General features: G+C 46.1%; 1 long non-coding RNA gene across 1 annotated transcript; it reads right to left on the bottom strand.

Moving 5' to 3' along the window:
* Positions 1–277: 277 nt before the first annotated feature.
* Positions 278–9762, bottom strand: LOC149984188 (uncharacterized). Its single transcript, XR_016495650.1, has 3 exons — positions 6784–9762; positions 2236–2326; positions 278–988 (listed from the first exon to the last, which is right to left on the bottom strand). It is a non-coding gene; the product is annotated as an uncharacterized LOC149984188 (long non-coding RNA).
* Between the last annotated feature and the right edge of the window lie 206 nt (positions 9763–9968).

Raw genomic sequence — 9968 nt, 5'->3', positions numbered from 1 at the left:
CCCATGCTCACTCCAAACGGCACTGACTCCTGCCCTCCTATGTCCACCTAAACCATCATCCCATCATGGAACTGGCAAAGGATGTTGACTAGACAGACACATTTAAGTAGAATGACCCATTGTAGTTCCCTGTTCACAGTTTCGAAGGCCTTGGAGAGGTCGACAAATGCCTTTGAAAACCTTGTGTGTTCTGCAGAGCACACAAGGTTGTTTTCACTTCCTTGTGTGATGCACGCCATTGCTTGTGGAGGGTAGTAGATGTGGGGCTGTTGCCCTGTACGCTTTATGCATATTGTCCAGTAAGGTTGTGATGGTGTTTCTCATGGAACCAGTCGTGATGTTTCCTACCTCTGTAGCCAATGGAGTGGGCCACTGCCTAATAGAGCACTGAGCTAATAGATGCCCACTTCTGGTCCTTGGGGTCCTCTGCCTGATCGATGCTGACTTCTGGTCCATGGGGTCCTCTGCCTGATCGAGCACTGAGCTGATAGATGCCCACTTCTGGTCCGTGGGGTCCTCTGCGCTCAGAAGAGGCTCAGTCTTCTGGTCCAAGGGGTCCTCTGCCTGATAGAGCACTGAGCTGATAGATGCCCACTTCAAATCAAATCAAATTTATTTATATAGTCCTTCGTACATCAGCTGATATCTCAAAGTGCTGTACAGAAACCCAGCCTAAACCCCAAACAGCAAGCAATGCAGGTGTAGAAGCACGGTGGCTAGGAAAAACTCCCTAGAAAGGCCAAAACCTAGGAAGACACCTAGAGAGGAACCAGGCTATGTGGGGTGGCCAGTCCTCTTCTGGCTGTGCCGGGTGGAGATTTTAACAGAACATGGCCAAGATGTTCAAATGTTCATAAATGACCAGCATGGTCCAATAATAATAAGGCAGAACAGTTGAAACTGGAGCAGCAGCACGGCCAGGTGGACTGGGGACAGGAAGGAGTCATCATGTCAGGTAGTCCTGAGGCATGGTCCTAGGGCTCAGGTCCTCCAAGAGAGAGAAAGAAAGAGAGAATTAGAGTGAGCACACTTAAATTCACACAGGACACCGAATAGGACAGGAGAAGTACTCCAGATTTAACAAACTGACCCTAGCCCCCCGACACATAAACTACTGCAGCATAAATACTGGAGGCTGAGACAGGAGGGGTCAGGAGACACTGTGGCCCCATCCGAGGACACCCCGGACAGGGCCAAACAGGAAGGATATAACCCCACCCACTTTGCCAAAGCACAGCCCCCACACCACTAGAGGGATATCTTCAACCACCAACTTACCATCCTGAGACAAGGCCGAGTATAGCCCACAAAGATCTCCGCCACGGCACAACCCGAGGGGGGTGGGGGGGCGCCAACCCAGACAGGAAGATCACATCAGTGACTCAACCCACACAAGTGATGCACCCCTCCCAGGGACGGTATGAAAGAGCCCCAGTAAGCCAGTGACTCAGCCCCTGTAATAGGGTTAGAGGCAGAGAATCCCAGTGGAAAGAGGGGAACCGGCCAGGCAGAGACAGCAAGGGCGGTTCGTTGCTCCATAGCCTTTCCGTTCACCCACCCACTCCTGGGCCAGACTACACTCAATCATATGACCCACTGAAGAGTTGAGTCTTCAGTAAAGACTTAAAGGTTGAGACTGAGTTTGCGTCTCTTACATGGGTAGGCAGACTGTTACGAATCCCTTTTGGCCCGACAGTCTAGGGGGGATGGTAATGAGACCCGCAACATAACTCATGCAATTTATAATAGTGACAAAGTAAAAGTGAGAACGAAATATCCACGACATCTGAAATCTACCGTCAAACTCAGGGTTTATTGGACAAAACACGGTAATGGGGGGAGCAGGAAAAAGGGCTGAGCTGGACCCAAGGAAAGAAACAATTAAGCATACAAAACACCCCTAAGCTAGACTAGCCTATTTTAACAACAGCTAACTAACTAACCAAAAAATACAGTGGGTGGTCCGCCCAGTTCTAACTAGTGTTTTTAACAAAGTATGCCCATGGGCGACTTGTCTTGTTTCCCCCTTTTCCCACCATTAAACAAACAAACACCATAACCAAAAACAATACTCACAGGTGAGGACAGAGTTATGTGGAGGTGCTCAAACAAACGAGAGGTCAATACATAAAGAGAGAGTGAAACAGAGAGACCTACAGACATGGTATTTACATAGAGATAGAGACGCCTCTTTCTGGACTTCTGCAGGCGTTGGGGGGGGGAATGTATTCTCACCTGGAGTTTAGCCAGTATCATACGGTGATCTGTCCAGCATTCTGCACCCCTCATTGCACGTGTCAGCAGGATGTCATTAGTGTCAGAACGTCTGTTGGGGAATAATCAGAATTGGTAGGTAAGATGTTTTATATTCATCGTATGTTTGTAAGTTACTTCTCATCAGAATGTTATTTTTGTATAATACTGTGGCGGGGTTGCAGTATCTGTTCAAGACTAAGTTGCTTGGGCTGGAGAGAGGGGAGAGGTCAAGCGTGTATCTCTTGGCTCCACAATGTCTGTGTGCCAGTCAGTGTGTCTCTGTGATCTTGTCAAGATAGGATGGATTTGATATATGCCTGTTGATATGGAGGATTGGTTTATGGTTCTGAGTTTGAGAAAAGAGCATAGTTTAGGAGACAAAGCTGAACGATAAATTATGCCTATGCTGTCTCACTATGTGTCTTTGCTATAAAGGATCTCAGTAACAATGTGTGAGGGACTCTCAGAGAATTCATTGATAGACACTGAATTGATCTGAGAGTCACAGGGTTGTGATAGAGCTCATATAATTAAAGATGGACTTTGTGATAACTAACTCTGACTTGTGTGTGGTTTGCTCTCATGATTTGGTAAATAGAGGAAATTTCCACGACACGTCTCACTATAACGTAGTAAATCAGGGGCCAGTGTTTGGAGCGTGGGGGCGTCCATGATGTTTTATATTTGTTCTTCTACTGGAACAAGGTGCCAGTGACGATGAGATCATGCTCGGCACATAGAGTTAGCAGGCTCATGCCGTTCTCATTGACCTGGCCAACAGCATGCCTACCCAGCACTCCACTCCATATCCTGTTGTTCTGTCCCAACCTTGCATTGAAGTCACCCACATCTTGGCTAGGGTCTATACGGAGAGACATGAGTCTTTCATTTATGCCTACAGGTGGTTTCGGTGAAGGCTGGGTAAAAGGCTGTTCTTAGTTGCCAGTCCCACACCTTGCTGATGTTTTCCACCCAGAAGGTAACCTTTCCAGGCTAAGGTGTAGCCTTCTCCCTCCTCTTTCAGGGAACCTTCATTCAGAATCCTGGTCTCACTCAGGGCAGCAATGTCAATGTTGTAGCGCCTTAGTTCTGCAGCAATCAAAGCTGTTCTCCGATGGTGTCTATCGCTATTATCGTCAGTGTCCAAAAGAGTTTGGATATTCTATGTCGCACGTTTCAGGGGAATTATTTTCTTAAGCATTTTTCGACCACTGAGTTTAAGTCCCGATAGGTGCAGTAACCTATCCAGGAAGGAGTGAGTGGGAAATGTTTAGGCCACCTTTTCTAGACCTCTCCCAAGCTGGGGTGAGCAATGTGGTTCCTAAATAGGGATGCTCATTCATACTGCCACTCAAGTCCCAACTGCTGGCGACCATAATAGTCCTGTGCCGCTGGCGTGCAGGGGTCTGATTAAGGGCTTCTGGTGCATTCACGCCTGCCCCCATCACCGGATACCCCAACGCCGCCAGGCAAAGGAATTTATTTGAAGTGCTACTGAGGGCACTTCCTCCCTGTAGGAAGGTGAATTCCAGTGGCAAGGGGGGAAACCCAGGATGACCAGTATCTTCCACACCTGCAGGAGGCTTCTGGATTCCCCAGTCTGTCCACATCCGCCTACCGCGCGCCGCCAGCACGTTGCTTTTCTCTCAGGGTGTTCTCCCCTAGCCTTTGTCGTGCCTGACTAACCCACAAGGCAGCGGGGTAGTGGTTGATGGCTGCCAGGATGTGTCCACACAGAGGTGGGCCTGTACAGACACATCTCTGGGGCCCACTGGTGCTCTGAGATCCCCTGCCTGTACACACGCATTTCTTGGGCCCACTGGTGCTCTGAGATCCCCTGCCTGTACAGACGCATCTCTGGGGCCCACTGCTGCTCTGAGATCCCCTGCCTGTACAGATGCATCTCTGGGGCCCACTGGTGCTCTGAGATCCCCTGCCGGTTAGCCTGGAGTTTTAACCTCTACGGGATGGGTGTCCCTAAACCGGGACTGTTGTTGCTAACATGCGCTAGTGTGACTAGAATGACATTGTACACAACAGCCAACTTTCCAGGACATGGACATGTCTTATATGGGCAGCAAGCTCAAATTCATCTTAATCTAACTGCAGTGTCCAATTAAGTGAAATGACAGTTATTACAGTTAATTAGGGCCATTACAGTGAAAAAATAACTATTGTTTGAGGAGAGTGCACAACAACAAAACACTTATCACAACAACTGGTTTGATACATTCACCTCTGAAGGTAAATAATGCACTTACATTCAGTAATCTTGCTCTGATTTTGTCATCCTGAGGGTCCCAGAGATAAAATGTAGCAGGTTTTTGTTTGATAAATTCAATTTTTATGTTCAAATGTAGGAACTGGGGTCTACAGTTTGACCCCATTGCTGTCTCTGGCTCCACACCCACCTAATAATAACAAGCTAATAATGTCCATGTTTGACATTCCTGGTAGTCTGTAAACTGACATTTTTTTAATGTTCTATATAGCTATATACTTCAATTGATCAATTCGGCACATTTGGGCAAACTCCTGGCACACTTGATTCAAAATATTGTGCAGTAATGTAATTCTTCAGTGGATCAGTCTGAAACTTTGCACACACACTGCTGCCATCTGCTCGTCTAAATCTAAATTACACCTAGACTCCTATCTCAAAGTAAGGCCTTTCTCTTGACTTTCAAAGATTACGAAAACAATAAACAAAAGCACTGTTTTTTTTTTATTTGTATTATCTTCTACCAGATCTAATGTGTTATATTCTCTTACATTAATTTCACATTAATTTTCACAAGTGTTTCCTTTCAAATGGTATCACGGATATGTATATCCTTGCTTCAGGTCCTGAGCTACAGGCAGTTAGACTTGGGTATGTAATTTTGGCAATTCTTTTTTAGCTAAGGCGGCAGTATTTTGACGTCTGGATGAAAAGCGTGCCCAAAGTCAACATCCTGTTACTCAGGCCCGGAAGCTAGGATATGCATATAATTGGTAGACTTGGATAGAAAACACTCTAAAGTTTCTAAAACTGTTAAAATGATGTCTGTAGGTACTGATATGGCAGGGGAAAGGCCCAGAGGACAACCAACCCTCCCCCCAAAAAAAGGTTCAGGCTACCACTATTTTCAATGGCTGTCACATTTATTATAAGGCGACATCCTCCCAGATTGCAGTTCCTAGGGCTTCCACTAGATGTCAACAGTCTTTAGAAAGAGATTCAGGCTGGTTTTTTGAAAAATGAGGGAAGAGTTGTAGTATTTCTAAGTGTCTCCCATTTTGGCTGTAGTGTTTTCATGCGCATGGACGAGAGAGCGCGTTCTTTTTGTTTATCTCTGGTAAAGACAATAACGATTCTCCGTCTTAAATTGTATTGTATATTTGCATATTACGGTACCGAAGGTTTGATTATAAACGTTGATTGACCTGTTTGGATAAGTTTATTGGTAACGTTTGGTATTCATATTTGTATGCATTTTGAATTAGGGAAACCGGTGGATTATTGACTGAAGCGCGCCAGATAAACTGAGTTTTTATGGATATAAAGAAGGACTTTATCGAACAAAAGGACCATTTGTGATGTAACTGAGACATTTTGGAGTGCCAACAGAAGAAGATCATCAAAGGTAAGGCAATTATATCGCTATTTCTGACTGTCGTGGCGTTAGAGCCTTTTTGAAATCTGACACGGTGGCTGGATTAACAAGAAGATAAGCTTTATTTTGATGTGTGACACTTGTGATTTTATGAAAATATTAACATTAAATATTTATAATTCTGTAGTTGGAATTTGATGCTCTGCAATTTCATCGGATGTTGTCGAGGTTTGCCGCAAGCGCAACGCCTAGCCGTAACAGGTTTTAAGACAACCAGTTAACGTGTTTCGCCTCGAGGAGAACGGACAGCAGTCTACGTCATGGAGAGGCTTTGTACCGGCAAGGGGAGACTGTTCCCCAATTTGTACCGGCAAGGGGAGACTGTTCCCCACTGCTCGCTGGCGGCAGCGAGCAGTGAGCTTGAGTGTGCAGCTTACATCTACTTAGGCACTACTGCACTAGACGCCTCACATGCACCCTGCCGTTGCCTGCCGACACACACACACACACACACACACACACACACACACACACACACACACACACACACACACACACACACACACACACACGGTTGATATTGATTAGCATGCGTTTCATCAGAGGGACATCACAGTAGTCGGCGAGATAGATGCCTGGTGTCACGGCAACACATCAAACCCACCCCACCTCCCCCAATGGTCTGAAGGTTGTTTAAAGATACTGCTGCTGCTGGCAGTCTGATACCGCAGCCCAACTAGCACCCTATTCCTTATATAGCGTCCATAGGGCTCTGGTACAAAGTAGTGAATTATGTAGGGAATAGGGTGCCAGTTGTGAAGCTGCCTGTCTCGGTGCTGAGGTGGAGGTAGGTGACACATTACCTGTCATACGGCAAGTGCTGACAAGGAGAATGACGTTCACACAGGAAAATTTACTGACTGACCCTCACCTCTCCTCCTCTTCGCTTCTCCTCTCCATTCGTCCTCTCTTCATCATCTCCTCTTGTCCTCACCCCCTCTCCTCTTCATTTCTCCTCTCTTCTCGTCTCGTTTCCTCTCCTCTCTTCTCCTCTCCATTCCTCCTCTCTTCTCTTCTCATCTCGTTTCCTCTCCTCTCTTCTCCATTCCTCCTCTCTTCATCTCCTCCTCTCCTTCTATTCTCCGCCCCTTGACCCCCCTGTCGACTCTGTCGACGACTCTGTAATTATGGTGTCTGTCTGTTTTGTTGGTAGTGTCAACAGCAATAGGGCTGTCTAGAGGAATACTGCTGTGACACGGGAAAGTCTGATAATAATTACGTGAAAGAAGTTAGAAGACATGTTTTTCATTTTACTGTGGACATTATGAAAGGGCATGAATGGGAAAAACAACATGACTTTCAAAGGCTTCCTATGACAACACTCAGTTAAAAAACTTTGGCTCTGATCTTTGGCTCTGATCTTTGGCTCTGATCTTTTTCCTTAATCTGTGTGTGAATCTTAAACTGAGCACAGTTTAGTTTGAATCATCTTTATGGATTCCTTATTGTTCTGAAAGGGCATGAATGAATTGTTCTGCGGTTTATTAACCCACGTTCCACTCTCTCTCTCTCTCTGTCTCTCTCTCTGTCTCTCTCTCTCTCTCTCTCTCTCTCTCTCTCTCTCTCTCTCTCTCTCTCTCTCTCTCTCTGTCACTCTCTCTCTCTCTCTCTCTGTCACTCTCTCTCTCTGTCTCTCTCTCTCTGTCACTCTCTCTCCGTCAATCTCTCTGTTCTCACTCTCTCTCTGTCTCCCTCTCTCTCTGTCACTCTCTCCCTCTCTGTCTCTCCCTTTCTAGTTCTCTCTCCCTCTCTGTCTCTCCCTCTCTAGTTCTCTCTCCCTCTCCCTCTCCCTCTCCCTCTCTGTCTCTCCCTCTCTAGTTCTCTCTCTCTCTCTAGTTCTCTCTCCCTCTCCCTCTCCCTCTCTGTCTCTCCCTCTCTAGTTATCTCTCTCTCTCTCTAGTTCTCTCTCTCACGTTCTCTTTCTTTCTTTAATCTCATCTTTCTCTAGCTGAATCCAAAGAAAAACATCTGTTATTATTGATTGCCATCAGTGCCCCTGTGTGACACCGGCTGGCTGTATTCCCTATGGGCCCTGGACAAAAAGTATTAAACAGGGAACATGGTGTCATTTGGGATGCTAACCAACTCTAGCGGGAGAAGAAAGACATTTGGGATGCTACCCTGCTCTAGCGACAGAAGAAAGACATTTGGGATGCTACCCAGCTCTAGCGGGAGAAGAAAGACATTTGGGATGCTACCCAGCTCTAGCGACAGAAGAAAGACATTTGGGATGCTACCCAGCTCTAGCGGGAGAAGAAAGACATTTGGGATGCTACCCAGCTCTAGCGGGAGAAGAAAGACATTTGGGATGCTACCCAGCTCTAGCGGGAGAAGAAAAACATTTGGGATGCTACCCAGCTCTAGCGGGAGAAGAAAGACATTTGGGATGCTACTCAGCTCTAGCGGGAGAAGAAAGACATTTGGGATGCTAACCAGCTTTAGCGACAGAAGAAAGACATTTGAGATGCTACCCAGCTCTAGCGGGAGAAGAAAGACATTTGGGATGCTACCCAGCTCTAGCGGGAGAAGAAAGACATTTGGAATGCTACCCTGCTCTAGCGGGAGAAGAAAGACATTTGGGATGCTACCCAGCTCTAGCGGGAGAAGAAAAACATTTGGGATGCTACCCAGCTCTAGCGGGAGAAGAAAGACATTTGGGATGCTACCCAGCTCTAGCGGGAGAAGAAAGACATTTGGGATGCTAACCAGCTTTAGCGACAGAAGAAAGACATTTGAGATGCTACCCAGCTCTAGCGGGAGAAGAAAGACATTTGGGATGCTACCCAGCTCTAGCGGGAGAAGAAAGACATTTGGAATGCTACCCTGCTCTAGCGACAGAAGAAAGACATTTGGAATGAAGTGTAATTAATACCATAATGAGCTGATATGTGAGAGACTCTGCTGGATTAGACCCACCTGTTGTATAAACTGGATTAGACCCTCCTGTTGTATAAACTGCAGAGATACACTGCTGGATTAGACCCACTTGTTGTATAAACTGCAGAGAGACACTACTGGATTAGACCCACCTATTGTATAAACTGCAGAGAGACACTACTGGATTAGACCCACCTGTTGTAGAAACTGGATTCGACCCACCTGTTGTATGAACTGGATTAGACCCACCTGTTGTATGAACTGGATTAGACCCACCTGTTGTATAAACTGCAGAGAGAGACTGCTGGGGAAACAATTGGGTCATCTGCTGTCTGCATGAACATGTGTCTTTTTCTAATGCGTGGTGAAATACTGGCTTACACTTCAGATGATGACTCATACTGAATTTAATTCCCCTGCTCTATCTATCGATTTATTCAGTCAGACTGCCATCTTAGAAGTCATTTCTCCTTATCCATTCAGTCAGACTGCCATCCTAGAAGATCTTTCTCCTGATCCATTCAGTCAGACTGCCATCTTAGAAGTAATTTCTCCTTATCCATTCAGTCAGACTGCCATCCTAGAAGTCCTTTCTCCTGATCCATTCAGTCAGACTGCCATCCTAGAAGTCCTTTCTCCTGATCCATTCAGTCAGACTGCCATCCTAGAAGATCTTTCTCCTGATCCATTCAGTCAGACTGCCATCCTAGAAGTCCTTTCTCCTGATCCATTCAGTTAAACTGCCATCCTAGAAGAGCTTTCTCCTGATCCATTCAGTCAGACTGCCATCCTAGAAGATCTTTCTCCTGATCCATTCAGTCAGACTGCCATCCTAGAAGTCCTTTCTCCTGATCCATTCAGTCAGACTGCCATCTTAGAAGTCCTTTCTCCTGATCCATTCAGTCAGACTGCCATCCTAGAAGTCCTTTCTCCTGATCCATTCAGTCAGACTGCCATCCTAGAAGTCCTTTCTCCTGATGTCAAAGTGAGTGATTGGATCGTCTCTAACCAATCAGATTATATAAAAGCCAGCAGTATTTTTGAAATTCCGCTTTACCCACATGTGTTCATGCTCTGTTCTGCTCATCATTTATTGGGACCAATCAGAACAGTTTGAATGTGTTTTTGCAGTAGAGATGTCGTCGGGGAGAAGATTAAATCCAGACTCATCGCAGAGAA

This window comes from Oncorhynchus mykiss, chromosome 4, assembly GCF_057628025.1.
Source record: "Oncorhynchus mykiss isolate SJ-2025 chromosome 4, ASM5762802v1, whole genome shotgun sequence".
In the NCBI taxonomy this organism is placed as follows: Eukaryota; Metazoa; Chordata; class Actinopteri; order Salmoniformes; family Salmonidae; genus Oncorhynchus; species Oncorhynchus mykiss.
The sequence above is the reverse complement of the archived record's forward strand: the minus strand, read 5'-3'. Positions and strand labels throughout refer to the sequence as shown.